Source organism: Ranitomeya imitator, chromosome 4 (assembly GCF_032444005.1).
Source record: "Ranitomeya imitator isolate aRanImi1 chromosome 4, aRanImi1.pri, whole genome shotgun sequence".
NCBI lineage: Eukaryota > Metazoa > Chordata > Amphibia > Anura > Dendrobatidae > Ranitomeya > Ranitomeya imitator.
Genome location: NC_091285.1, coordinates 183,019,777 through 183,033,907, shown reverse-complemented (window position 1 = coordinate 183,033,907; position 14,131 = coordinate 183,019,777). Strand labels below are relative to the sequence as shown.

Genomic DNA, 14,131 nt, shown 5'->3' with positions numbered 1-14,131 from the left:
TTACGGCCAGCAGTCAGTGCAGGAACCAGACGGCAAGGGACAGACTGCTGAATGTAAGTATGTACTGTTTGTTTTTTTACGCTGGTAACCAGGGTAAACATCGGGTTACTAAGCGCGGCCCTGCGCTTAGTTACCCGATGTTTACCCTGGTTACCGGGGACCTCAGGATCGTTGGTCGCTGGAGAGCGGTCTGTGTGACAGCTCTCCAGCGACCAAACAGCGACGCTGCAGCGATCCGGATCGTTGTCGGTATCGCTGCAGCGTCGCTAAGTGTGACGGTACCTTAAAAGAAATTCTGAAGAATCACATATTTATGCGCAACACATCACACACAAACGCCATAGATAAGACAGGTGACATGAAGCAAAACTACCATTATGTGAGTGATAAACAGTTATGTCCATAAATACAGGAACTGTTCAAAGATAAGGAATGTTTTATTGTCCTCTGATTGGGGTCTGGTTCTGTTATGATGACCCCACATGGTCTGAGGGGCAAATTCCTTAGTTGATGTAAAAAGACATAAATCCATGCGACACATTCATTCCTGCACTGAGAGTGTCAAAGGTTATCATCAGCTTATATTCCCATACTTTTCTGTCTCTGAGATTTGAAGTTACCTTTTAATACAAGTAATTTCATGTCCATAATGTTATGATTGGGGAGACAAAAATGTATTGCCACAGGTAGATCCATTCTTTTTTCTCTTATTGTATGAGAGTTCATCCTTGTTCTCAGTTTCTGCCTTGTCTCCCCAACCTTTACTACAAAAAGATGCCCACTTACATTCCATTTTTCCAGACCCCCCACTACTGTGTTTTAGGCAGCCCCCAAATCTAAGAAGTATCATTGTCAGAAGCTCGCTGTCCTCTCTAACAGCTGCAGAACCTTTCCTTGCAACCAGAAAAAATGTAAAACCTCTGCATTTATAAAGACCACGGACAAGATAAAGATCCGCAATTCACATCAGGACTACAAGATCCCAGGTACTTTCAGCTTCGTCACTTCCCCAGACCCCAATCAGAGGACAATAAAACATTCCTTATCTTTGAACTGTTCCTGTATTTATGGACATAACTGTTTATCACTCACATAATGGTAATTCTGCTTCATGTCACATGTCTTATCTATGGCATTTTTCTGTCATGTGTTGTGCATAAATATGTGATTCTTCAGAATTTCTTATAGTCTATGCCTGATGAAGAGACCTGAGTAGTCTTGAAAGCTTGCAATTTGTTACCATCTTTTCAGTTAGCCATTAAAAGGTATCAAGTTCAACCACTGAGGACTCTCAATTCTAAATATTTTTCTATCCACTGGCTAACACAGTACCAAGATATATATCTTTCATGTATCAGTATACCATAAAATATTTCTAAATTCAATTATTTTTATATTCATCATTCTCACACAACTCTTGGCCTTTATAGAAGTACATTTGCTTCGGGGGCTCACTGGGATTGCGCCACTTAAATGTCGCTGTCAGAGACTGACAGCAGAATGTAGAAGGATAAGCAGCAAACAATACTGACATTTGCCTTGAATTGTACAGGCTCAGCTCCTGAGCCTGCTCCAAACAAGAACATGTACAGTAGATGTAAAGAACGGATTAAAACAATATATACCCTTAGAAATTCCACAAACCAAAATGCTTTGTATGCAAGCGTGCCTTATATTTCACTATAAAGTAACATCTGACCCAAAAAGCCAATGAAAACATTGAAAAAAATTCTACAAAATGCTAGGGCTACACGGTAACACCCGTTGTGCTACTGTAATGCTATGATGCACTACTATGCCATAGGTCACGCTCCATGTTGTAACAACTCTGCTGGCATCACGTCATGGCCTCGCATCTCTCACACCATCTTACCCACTGCTCCAGGTCATGATGTGGTTTCTGTTTCATGCCAGCTCCATGTTCTGTGTCTCTGCTCTCTGCATGCCTCATGGCTATGTGTATAGGGGGCCGGCGCCTGAACTCTCTGGTTCTTATAGGAATCAGGTGCATCTGACTAATCAGTTCCTGACCAATTACCAAGAGGCCTCCTGTATATAGTGCAGCTCCACCCTGTGGTCTGGGCCTGTGCAATGTGTTAGCTCAGTTAGTGTTTAGCTTCTGAGTTTGCCAGGTCTAGCTCTGAGTTACTCCCTCTCTGGAGGCTTTTCTCTGTGCTATTGCCTTGATCTTGTTGTTTGCCCTCCAGGAGGCAGAATATCCTGGTCCCTGTGTCTTTGTCCTTGTGTCTTGTTCCATTGCCTTGTCTGTACTTAGTCTTATCTCGGTCTCCTTGTCTGTGGCTTCCTTCCCTGCTGTGTTTTTCCTTGTGTTCTCAGTCTGCTTACACTCCGCACTCTTGCGGCTCTGCCTGCTCTGTATCTTAGTGGCTTTACCACTGCTCCGCACTCCTGCAGTTCTCCTCCGTTCTACTCTGCTCCGCTCCCGTTGCTGCAGAAACCTCTTGCTGCAGTTCCTCTCTGCAATCCTTGCGGTTCACCTCTGCTTAGCTTCTGCGGTATCTCTTGCTGCAGCTTCTCTCCACATTCTTTGTGGCTCTGCTCAGCTTTTGTTGCTACGCTATCTCTTGCTGCTTTTCCACTCCTATCTGCAGTCTTGCACTCCTCTCCTGTGTGAACAGGTCTCTACCTGTTTCTTCATACCTCATTCCTTTCTGCTTGTTTCCTTTCCGGCACCTCCTGTGTGAACAGGTCCCTACCTGTTCCTTCATATTTCATATCTGTTCTTGCACCTCCAGTGTGAACAGGTCCCTACCTGTTCCTCCAAACTATATATCTGCACCTGCATCTCCAGTGTGAACAGGTCCCTACCTGTTCCTCCAAACTATATATCTGCACCTGCACCTCCAGTGTGAACAGGCCCCTACCTGTTCCTTCATATACCACATCAACCAGTCCTGTGTTCTCTGCCGTGCCTCCCAATCCTGTGTTCCTGCCAGTCCTGCCCTGCCTTCCAGGCCTGTGTTCCTGCTGTCCTAGCCAGTCCTGTTTCCTGCCGTGTCTCTGCCAGCCCTGAGTTCTCTGCCGTGTCTCTGCCAGCCCTTTCTCAGCCGTGCCAGCCTTCTCGTCTGTGTTCCAGCCGTGCTCTTCTGCCAGTCCTGCCTAATGCCCGCACCAATCCTGATGTTCCTGTCTCCCAAGTGGGATCAGCAGCCACAGCCAGACACCACCCTGGAGTAGCACCTGGCAGCTGCCTGCTGCACAAGCCTGTCCTCACCATCAGAGGCTCCAGTGAAAACCCAGGCAGCTGTCATAGTCACGCCCCTTCCAGGGTAGTCTGGTTTGTGGCACAGTGGGGCCACAAACCCCCCGAGCTCACGCCCACCAGTCAGGGTGTGAGCGTAACACATGTGATGGTATCACTTTGTTATGGCTTTGACAAAAATAAAAGAAAACAAAGTTCATGATGTCAGGGTGCACTTTACTTTCCTTTGCATCCTTGCAGTGTGATGTAATGTGGTGCACTCCAAATAGTCCAGAAAACAGGGAGGCTATTAATAAACTTTACCTGTTGCTTGAATACACGGATACACCCATACAAACGATGATTGAACAGAGATTTAATTCCAATGCGGCAATCTTTCCGGTACTTTCCGATATATTCATGCAGATATAACAATGGCGCAGTAACTCCTGAGCTCCAACGTCCGCTTATATGCACAATCCTTATCTCACAACTGTCTGAGCTGAGGCTGTGGTTTCTCTTTTACATGAGTTCTGCTCATTTACTACCTGTTTCTTTACTTTTCCTGAGCAACTCACTGTGCACACAAAATGTCTCCTTCTCTAACAGTGGTAGCCCAGGACCCGGTCATGTGGTCTAACCATGTGACCTCGTGGCTATATATGATAAGCAGGGCTGCTTTGTTAACTCTTAACAACATCCTGATGGCAGAACGTAATACGTCCATCACTCTATACATACATAAACCATTTCTGTGTACTGAATCTGCAAAGGGAAATGTGAACATTGTGCAAACATAAGGAGAAAGCTCTGCTACATCATAAAGGCACATACACTAAGTGTTGCTGCTACATTGCAGCGCAATGCAAGTGAATGGGGTCAGACTGCGAACCCCATGGCACTGTGGCAAGTAAGTTGCAAAAAATTTGACAAAAAATTTGACTTTTGTCGCACTTGCAGTTCCCTCTGGGTCAAAATGCATCTCCATTGAATTGCACTGCGCTGCGATATATCAGCGATACCTAGCGAACTTTGCCATGGCCAAAGTCACCGTGTAGCCCCAGCCTAATATATAGCCAAGCCATTATTGTGACGTTTTCAATTCCAGTATGGCAGAATGAAATAAGCCTGTTCTGTTCTCAACTCCCTGTGTGAGATATCAGGATCGCCGTACCCTAAAGGACACAGATTTTGCGCGGCTGTAGAAAACATAATGCAAGTGTAAGCAATTTATCTAGAATGCAGCTGCTGGAAACAACAGCAAGATGACAAAGATGAAGAATTGGAAAATGCGATCCTGGGTCACACAGCTTTCCTCGTCCATAGACTGTAGTGTATACCCGGCATTATCCCTGAGCCTTTCCAGAAGGACAATCTGTTCATACGCTTTCACATGTGCCTATTAAGCAGCAGTAACATATGATTAAGGCTTCGCCGGCAATCACTAAGTAACTCTGTAAATTATCGAGCTGTTGAGGTGGTTTATATATTCCCTCCCGGAGGCCTGAATGTTATTCTGATCTCCTCTAATCTCAGGGATATTACAGGACGCTAAGCTTTTCTTTATGAGACCATAATTTCGAAAGATCTTTGGGCGTGTACAGAGCTCCAAAAGTGCACAACGCCCTGTGTAGAGACTAGTGCTTCCAGACCGCAACCAAATGCTGGAATTTACTACGACAGCTGTAGGGAAAATTGTGGCTGAAATCCTGTAAAATACAACAATTGGGGGCATTTACAGATACCAGATACTTTCCTTGCTTTCCATGATCAACAGATGTCAGTTGACTATCAATAGCAAAGCGTGCACTCATCAAAAGATCTAGAGAATATTTTAGTAAATAACATAGCCAAATGTAACCAGAATTTAATATAATTCTAGGAATGTTATTACCAAAGTATTTTCTGCTGGACAGTATATGTTGCAGAACATTAGACATGTTAATTTGGGCCTCATTAATTAGCACCAATCAAACATATACAATTGTTTTGTGCTCGTTTACAACAGCCTAAGAACAATGATGGGCACTGAATGATCCCTAATATGAGGTACAAAGGGGATCTTTGTATGCAGTGGTGGAAAGAGACAGAGGTGGGGTCCTATGTAAGAACTAGTCTGTTTGGAGTTCAATATTTCATCATAATAATTAATTCCTTTATGTGCTGCTTTGGAGGAATTTAGAACTGTGCCGCATTACCTCTTGTACCCCTGCACAAGTTCCGTCAATGATATGTCCACCCCTGTATTAACCATATAAATAGTGACTACCATAGTTTACTGTAACTACAAATGCTAGGTCGGGGGAATCTGAAGAACTGGACTGTTGAAGGATAGTAAGTGTTAGGTGCTGGGATTCTCCCACTGCAGGAGGTAGATCCCAAGCCTTGACTGCATCTGCGGTCTCCCATCCAGCTTTGGCTGCTGCAGGTGCTGCTAAGCATAGATGCTGGTCCCAGCATCTTGCTCAGGCTCGTGCTATTCGTCTGGTTACTGCTGACTCTTCAGCCAAGCCTATGGTAACCAGCGGTAGGAGACTAAGTCCAGAAATCACCCTACTGAGCATGCTCGTGATGTGGCGACGTCTCATTGGTGGTCAGTTGTTAGCTGCTCTGGTGATGTGGCAGCTCCAGATTTGTCCACGGGCAAGGTCCTGTCTGACTGGACTTAAGCTTTACGTACAAAATGCTCTAAGATGCGCACACCGGTGTGCTAGTATCAACCATTTTACTTGTGTGTATGAGACATTGCTACAGCATGGTCTTTGTCAGCATGTGCTCACGGTCGGCGGTAAGCCGATAGAATTCCGGCACCTCCGGAGAGGAGTTTGTATGAGTGAATTCAGGGATGGCTTTTAGCTATTAGAATTCAGGCACCTCTTGAGAGGAATTGGCTGAATGTTTTTGCTGGCTGTGTGACCACTTTTTGCTATTTACCCCGTGTGCGGGTTTCAATCCCCTGTGAGGTTAACAGGGATCGTATCTAGTGTCATTTCTATTCCATTACTGTGTGCGAGTGACACAGCTCTATAGCAGAGCATCTATTCAGTTACTGTGTGTGAGTGACACAGCTCAATTGCTGAGCATCTATTCTATTTCTGTGTGCGAGTGATACAGTTTCGTGTGTAGTTCACTGAGTGATGTTCAATTCAGTGCGTGCTAGCAATCGCTTGCTGTGTGCATCTCTGCACGGTAGCCCCTGGGTTGCAATTGCACTTCTCTGTTACATTTATCTACTGCAATCTGCCATCCCTGACAGTAAGACATAGAAAATACTATGTATTCAGTGTGATAGAGGTGAAATGGACATGCTTCATGTATCACCCAATAATCCGGTCACCTCTAGTAGCCTACTCTTTTCAGTACTCATAAAGGAATCCTTCCAGACATATTTCTCCAAAACACATGTGAAAAGGACATTCTTTTTGTTCATTTTGAGTACAGTACATCTGCCTCGGGAAATTCACTGTACCGTACAATGCTGAGTCATCTGGATAGTTTTCTATTCCCATAAATATTCTACAGACATTATGATCAAGTGTGGAGTGAACCCAATGTATCCTAAACCATGCACCAATTCAGCCTCCCCACACTGAGCAGCAGTGTTTCACTATGTCATCATCATGGAATATTAATATGATAGAATGATTGACAGCGGAACATTTATGAGTATTGGCTGCAGTGTTTTAGTTAATGATTGATATCTTGCGATAGTACTCATCAATAAAGAGCTAATAAACAGTCTAAAACAGCGCAGTAGATGTTAAAGAGTTTGTTTTGGGAGAAAAGTCTTCAACCTGCCAAATTGTAACAGCATGAGGTGCGCACGCTGTCACAATTTCTCGATATTAACCCTTTAAAGACCACAGGTATTTTTGTTTTTGCGTTTTCGTTTTTGCTCCCCTTCCTCCCAGACCCACGTGAGGGCTTGTTTTTTGCGGGATGAGTTTTACTTTTGAATGACACCATTGATTTTAACATATCGTGTACTGGAAAACGGGAAAAATTCTAAGTGCGGTGAAATTGCAATAAAAGTGCAATTCCACAGTTTTTTTTTTTTAACCATGTTCACAAAATGCTAAGACTGACCTGCCATTATGATTCTTCAGGTCATTATGAGTTCACAGATACCAAACATGTGTATGTTCTTTTTTATTTCCCTGGTGAAAAAAAAATCCAAAGTTTGGTTACAAAAAGGCCTTTTTCCGAGACCTGTAGCGTCTCCATTTTTCGTGATCTTGGGTTGGGTGAGGGCTTATTTTTTGAGCGCCGAGCTGACATTTTTATTGATACCATTTTGGTTTAGATACAATCTTTTAATCGTCCGTTATTGCATTTAATTGCAATGTAGAGGTGAGCAAACAATCATAATTCTGATGTTTTGAATTTTTTTCTCGTTACGCTGTTTAGTGATTGGGTTAATTCTTTTTTATATTGATAGATCAGGTGATTCTGAACTCAGCGATAGCAAATACAGGTGTGGCAAACATTAAGAGACCACCACATCAAAACCCTGTCATGGCCAGCCCAATCTCCAGACCTGAACCCCAATGGAAAACCTCTGGAATGTAACCAAGAGGATGATGGATAGTCACAAGCCATCAAACAAAGAAGAACTGCTTAAATTTTTGTGCCAGAAGCAGTGTGAAAGACTGGTGGAAAGCATGCCACGACGCATGAAAGCTGTGATTAAAAATCATGGTTATTCCACAAAATATTGATTTCTTAACTCTTCCTGAGTTAAAACATTAGTATTGTTGTTTCTAAATGATTATGAACTTGTTTTCTTTGCATTATTTAAGGTCTGAAAGCACTGTTTTTTTTATATTTTGACCATTTTCTTTGTCAGATAAAAAAATTCAAAAAGTATTGCTTGCCAGAGCTGTATCTGTCTATTTGATTTTTTTATTGTTTTATTTTGAATGGGCTGACAGGGGGGTGATTTGTACTTTTATATTGTTTTTATTTTTTTAATATTTTTGTAAACTTGTTTTTACTTTTGGCATGCTTCAATAGGCTCCATGGGAGACTAGAAGCTGCAGTTGTCTGATCGGCTCTGCTACATACAGGCGGTGATCAGATCACTTGTGTGTAGCAGAAATGCTCATCTGCTATGAGCGCCGACCACCGGCTATGAAAACCATAGAGGTCTGTTGAAGACCTCTGGTTGTCATGCCAACCCATAAGTAACCCGCAATCACGTGGCGGGGTCACCGATGGGTGGGATTTCCGATGCGCGTAAGGAAAGCTGGAGTTATATTCCACTGTCAGAGATTGACAGTGGCATTTAACTAGTTAACAGCCCTGGGTGGATTGCGATTCCACCCACGGCTTTTAGGTGCACATGTCAGTTGTTCAAAACAGCTGACATGTGCCAGGAAAGATGTGGGCTCAGCGCGGGAGCCCACATCAAAGGGAGGAATTCCACCGTGGGCGTACTATTACGCCCAATGTCGGAAAGCGGTTAATTTTGCTTGTCGGTGGTCACCTGACTGCATGTAAACAATTTGGATATTTGTAGTCACGTACGACTAGACACATTCACCTCCTATCAACAAAAGTGAATTGATAGAAGCCAGATGAGGTTACTTGGTTCATGATCACAGGTATGTAAATTGCATACATGCAGTCACTTTAGTGTCTGCTTGCACCAGAAACACAGGAGAATAATGACAGTGTGTGCACTGCACAATGTCATTATATAGTCACATAGAGAGACCACAGCCTTTTGTTCCAATCCTGGACAACCCCTTTAAGGTTGCAAAATTGATTAAGTTCACAACCATGGTAGGAGAATTCTTAATTACACCTCTGATCCTGCTGTGCACTTTTCTTACACATTACACTTTGATATGTTTAATTGGGAAAATGTTATCAAAATTAAAGTTTACAGTCCTCAAGCCTGTTTTCATCTTCATGACCAGGCCAAATTTTACAATTCTGACCAGTGACATTTTATGAGATAACTCTGGAAAGCTTCAACAAATTCTGAGACTGTTTTCTTGTGACGTATTGTACTTCATGATAGAGGTAAAATGTCTTTGATATGACTTGCATTTATTTGTGAAAAAAACAAGCAGAAATTTGGCAAAAATTTTGAAAATGTTGCAATTCTTGTGCCCTTAAATCAGAGTTATGTCACACAAAACAGTTAATAAATAACATTTCCCTCATGCCTGCTTGACATCAGCATAATTTTTTAAACATCATTTTTTTTCGTTATAAAGGTTAAATGTTTACCAGAGGTTTCTCATTTATTTAAAAAAAAATTACAAACCCATTTTTTTAGGGACCACAACAAATTTGAAGTGACTTTCAGGAAGAAATGGATACCAAAATTTGTTGTGCAATTTCTCCTGAGCATGCCAATACCCCATATAAAGGGGAAAACCTCTGTTTGGGTGCATGGCAGGGCTCGGAAGGGAAGGAGCGCCATATGACTTTTTGAACGCAAAATTTGTTGGAATAATTAGTGAATGCCATGTCGAATTTGGAAGGCTACTCATGTGCCTAAACAGTGGAAACCCCCCACAAGTAACCACATTTTGGAGACTAGAACCCTCAAAGGATGTATCTAAATGTGTGGTGAGCACCTCAAACCCCACAGGTGCTTCACAAAAGTTTATAACATTGAGCCTTGAAAATAAAATAAAATCTAATTTTTCCCACAAAATGCTTTTTAGCCCCAAATTTAGCATTTTCACAAGGATAACAGGAGAAATTGCACCATACAATTTGTTGCGCAATATCTCTTGAGTACACCGGTACCCCATAGGTGGGGGAAAACTCCTGTTTGGGTGAATGACAGGGCCTGAAAGGAAAGGAGCGCCATTTGACTTTTTGAATGCAAAATTTGCTGCAATAATTAGCGAACACCATGTCGCTTTTGGACAGCCCCTGATGTGCCTAAACGGTGGACACTCCCCAAAAATGACACCATTTTTTAAACTAGACCACTTACTTAACTTATCTAGATGTGTGCTGAGCACCTTGAACCCCCACGTGCATCACAGAAGATTATAACATAGAGTAGTAAAAATAAAAGCAATCACATTTTTTTCACAAAAATGTTATTCTAGCCTCAAATTTTTCATTTTCACAAGGGTAAAAGGAGAAAATGGGCTCCAAAATTTGTTGTGCAATTTCTCCTCACACGGCCAATACCCAATATATGGTCGAAAACTACTTTTGAGGCACAGTGCAAAGCTCAGAATGGAATAGGCGCGATATTGAAGTTAAGATTTGGCTTGGGTGGTTTGAGGGTGCCATATCACATTAGCATAGCCTCTGAGGTGCCAGAACAGCAGAACCTCCCATAAGAGACACCATGTTACAAACTACACCTTCAATGAATTCATCTAGGAGTGTAGTGATCAAATTGACATCACAAGTGGGTCACAGAATTTTATACCTTTGGGCCGTGAAGAAAAAATAATTACATTTTTACCACAAAAATTTTGTTTTAGCCCCAGATTTTACATTTCCACACTGTAAAATGGGGAAGAAATGGCACCAAAATTTGTCTCACAATTTCTTCTCAATGTAGAAATACCCTGTATATGGTTGTACAGTACTGCTTAGCCATATGGCGAGGGACGGAGCATTATTTGCCTTCTGGAGTGTTGATTTTCCTAGAACAGTTTGTGGACTTGATATACAGAGCCCCTAAGTGCTAGAAGAGCAAAATCCTCCCTCAAGTGACCCTATTTTGTAAATTATACCCTTTTGGGAATTTATCTACAGGTGTAGTGACAATTTTTCCAGAAACAAGCAGCAGTGGATGTTGCTGAGTGAAAATTTCAAACTGCCGCTGTAGTGACCAGTACATTGTAGTGACCAGTAGATTGTGCCCAGCTCATGCTTCTGGAGACACACACCCGTAAATTAGGTGGGCTCTCATTGTTGCAGAAATGCAAAACATGTGGACGCTAAATGTGGTTTAGGCACACTGGGGCTCAGAAAGGAGAGTGGCACTTGGATTTGGGATTGCAGAATTTGCTGAACTTCTTTTGAGGGGAGAGCCATTTTGCTTTTTCAGAGTCTTTCTGCTACCAGTAATGTGGAAGCCTACTAAATTTCCAGTGACAGATTCTGAACCTGAGTTGAAGCTTTTATTGGGAACATGTTACATAAGTTTGGGATCACATTTATCCTGCGCTCTATGCTGAGCACTTACTTTAGTGTTTCCATCTACATCTCCAAGTGACGTGATTCAGATGAAAGCCACGAAGGATCCATTCATTTTAATGAGGCAGGAGAGTTACCTTTATTCAGAGATGTTCTTTTTTCAGAAGTGCACAAAACTGTGGCTGACATCGTTTTTATGCACGCCAGAGGCGTAGCTAGGGTTTCAGCTTAGGGGGGGCGAAAAATCTGAGTGGGCCCCTAACGAGGTACCCCTGACTACAGCTACATGGTGCACCCTAATTGTGAGCATAGGGGAACATCAGTAGATGACCGCACTGTGACTGAAAATAGATCTATATACAAAAATAAACACTGATACTATTATATGAGGACCATATATTGGTAGATACCAGTTCTACAGACCATATAAGAGATCACAGCACAGTTATAGATAATAACTTACAGATGACGTTCTTTCTGATGGAATCGTTCACTTTTTTTGTCTGTTCCATCTGGCCCAGCCCAACAAGACAACTTCTCCACCAGGACTCGTCTGCAGAAATTATGATGACACATCAGACTTCTCACATTTCCAGCCCCGTCCCCATCTATCCCCAACCTGCACAAACTCCTCATTCTGCTGATACCCAATACTGAGCCGCTGCTGCCGTATGTGTCCCTATTACTGCATCTGATATCCCAATACTGAGCCGCTGCTGCCGTATGCGTCCCTATTACTGCACCTGATATCCCAATACTGAGCCGCTGCTGCCGTATGTGTCTCTATTACTGCACCTGATACCCCAATACTGAGCCACTGCTGCTGTATGTGTCCCTATTACTGCACCTGATACCGCAATACTGAGCCGCTGCTGCTGTATGTGTCCCTATTACTGCACCTAATACCCCGATACTGAGCCCCTGCTGCCGTATGTGACCCTATTACTGCACCTGATACCCCAATACTGAGCCTCTGCTGCCATATGTGTCCCTATTTCTGCACCTGATACCCCAATACTGAGCCTCTGCTGCCGTATGTGTCCCTATTACTGCCCCTGATACCCCAATACTGAGCCTCTGCTGCCGTATGTGTCCCTATTACTGCACCTGATACCCCAATACTGAGCCTCTGCTGCCGTATGTGTCCCTATTACTGCTCCTGATACCCCAATACTGAGCCGCTGCTGCCATATGTTCCTATTACTGCACCTAATACCCCGATACTGAGCCGCTGCTGCCGTATGTGTCCCTACTACTGCACCTGATACCCCGATACTGAGCCTCTGCTGCCGTATGTGTCCCTATTACTGCACCTGATACCCCAATACTGAGCCTCTGCTGCCGTATGTGTCCCTATTACTGCACCTGATACCCCAATACTGAGCCTCTGCTGCCGTATGTGTCCCTATTACTGCTCCTGATACCCCAATACTGAGCCACTGCTGCCATATGTTCCTATTACTGCACCTAATACCCCGATACTGAGCCTCTGCTGCCGTATGTGTCCCTATTACTGCACCTGATACCCCAATACTGAGCCGCTGCTGCCGTATGTGACCCTATTACTGCACCTGATACCCCGATACTGAGCCTCTGCTGCTGTATGTGTCCCTATTACTGCACCTGATACCCCAATACTGAGCCGCTGCTGCCGTATGTGTCACTATTACTGCACCTGATACCCCAATACTGAGCCGCTGTTGCCGTATGTGTCCTACAGCACCTGTTTTCTGGTACAATAATGGTGCCGCCCCACATAGCAATGCCACCAGTGGCGTAACTACCGCGGTCGCAGCGGTCGCCAGTGCGACCGGGCCCGGCAGGTCAGGGGCCCGGGCCCGGCAGGCAGGCTCGGACTGGCAGTGCCTCCCCCCGCTCCAGGGCCCCCCCCCCCCCCGCCGCCGCCGCTGCCTTGAATACTCACCCTGCTCCAGCGATGGTCTCGGCGTCTGCACTGCAGCTCGTTCCTGCTTGAGCGGTCACGTGACACCGCTCATTAAGATCATGAATATGCGCATATTCATGATCTTAATGAACGGTGTCACATGACCGCTCAAGCAGGAAGAAGGTGCTGCGCCGGCGCCGCCGCCTGGAGTCGGGACAGAGCGCGAGGGATGTCGGCACGGCCGTGCAGTGGGAAGACAGGTGAGTATGAGGGCCGGGGGGACGGGGGATGAAGGAGGACATAAGCCGGCGCGCCGAGCAGGAGCGGAGAGATAAGCCTGCATACAGGGGGGAATATAAGCCATGCAGGGGGGAATATAAGCCATGCAGGGGGGGATATGAGCCATGCAGGGGGGAATATAAGCCATCCAGGGGGGGATATGAGCCATGCAGGGGGGAATATGAGCCATGCAGGGGGGAATATGAGCCATGCAGGGGGGAATATGAGCCATGCAGGGGGGAATATGAGCAATGCAGGGGGGAATATAAGCCATGCAGGGGGGAATATAAGCCATGCATACAGGGGGGGGGAATATGAGCCATGCATACAGGGGGGAATATAAGCCATGCAGGGGGGAATATAAGCCATGCATACAGGGGGGGGAATATGAGCCATGCATACAGGGGGGAATATAAGCCATGCATACAGGGGCGGAATATGAGCCATGCATACAGGGGGGGAATATGAGCCATGCATACATGGGGAGATATGAGTCATGCATGCAGGAGGGGTAATATGAGCTATGTATATGGGATAGGAGGGAGATGAGCCATGCATACAGGAGGGGGGTCATTATACAGTATTGAGCATCATGTGTGGCCGTTATACAGTATGGAGCATCATTTGTGGTCATTATACAG

General features: G+C 44.4%; 1 long non-coding RNA gene across 1 annotated transcript in view; it reads right to left on the bottom strand.

Moving 5' to 3' along the window:
• The window catches only part of LOC138674015 (uncharacterized), a 43,054-nt gene extending 41,101 nt beyond the window's left edge, over window positions 1–1,953 (bottom strand). The window contains exon 1 of the long non-coding RNA XR_011320430.1: window positions 1,874–1,953. This is a non-coding gene — a long non-coding RNA (uncharacterized lncRNA). The remainder of the gene's footprint in view (window positions 1–1,873) is intronic.
• Between the last annotated feature and the right edge of the window lie 12,178 nt (window positions 1,954–14,131).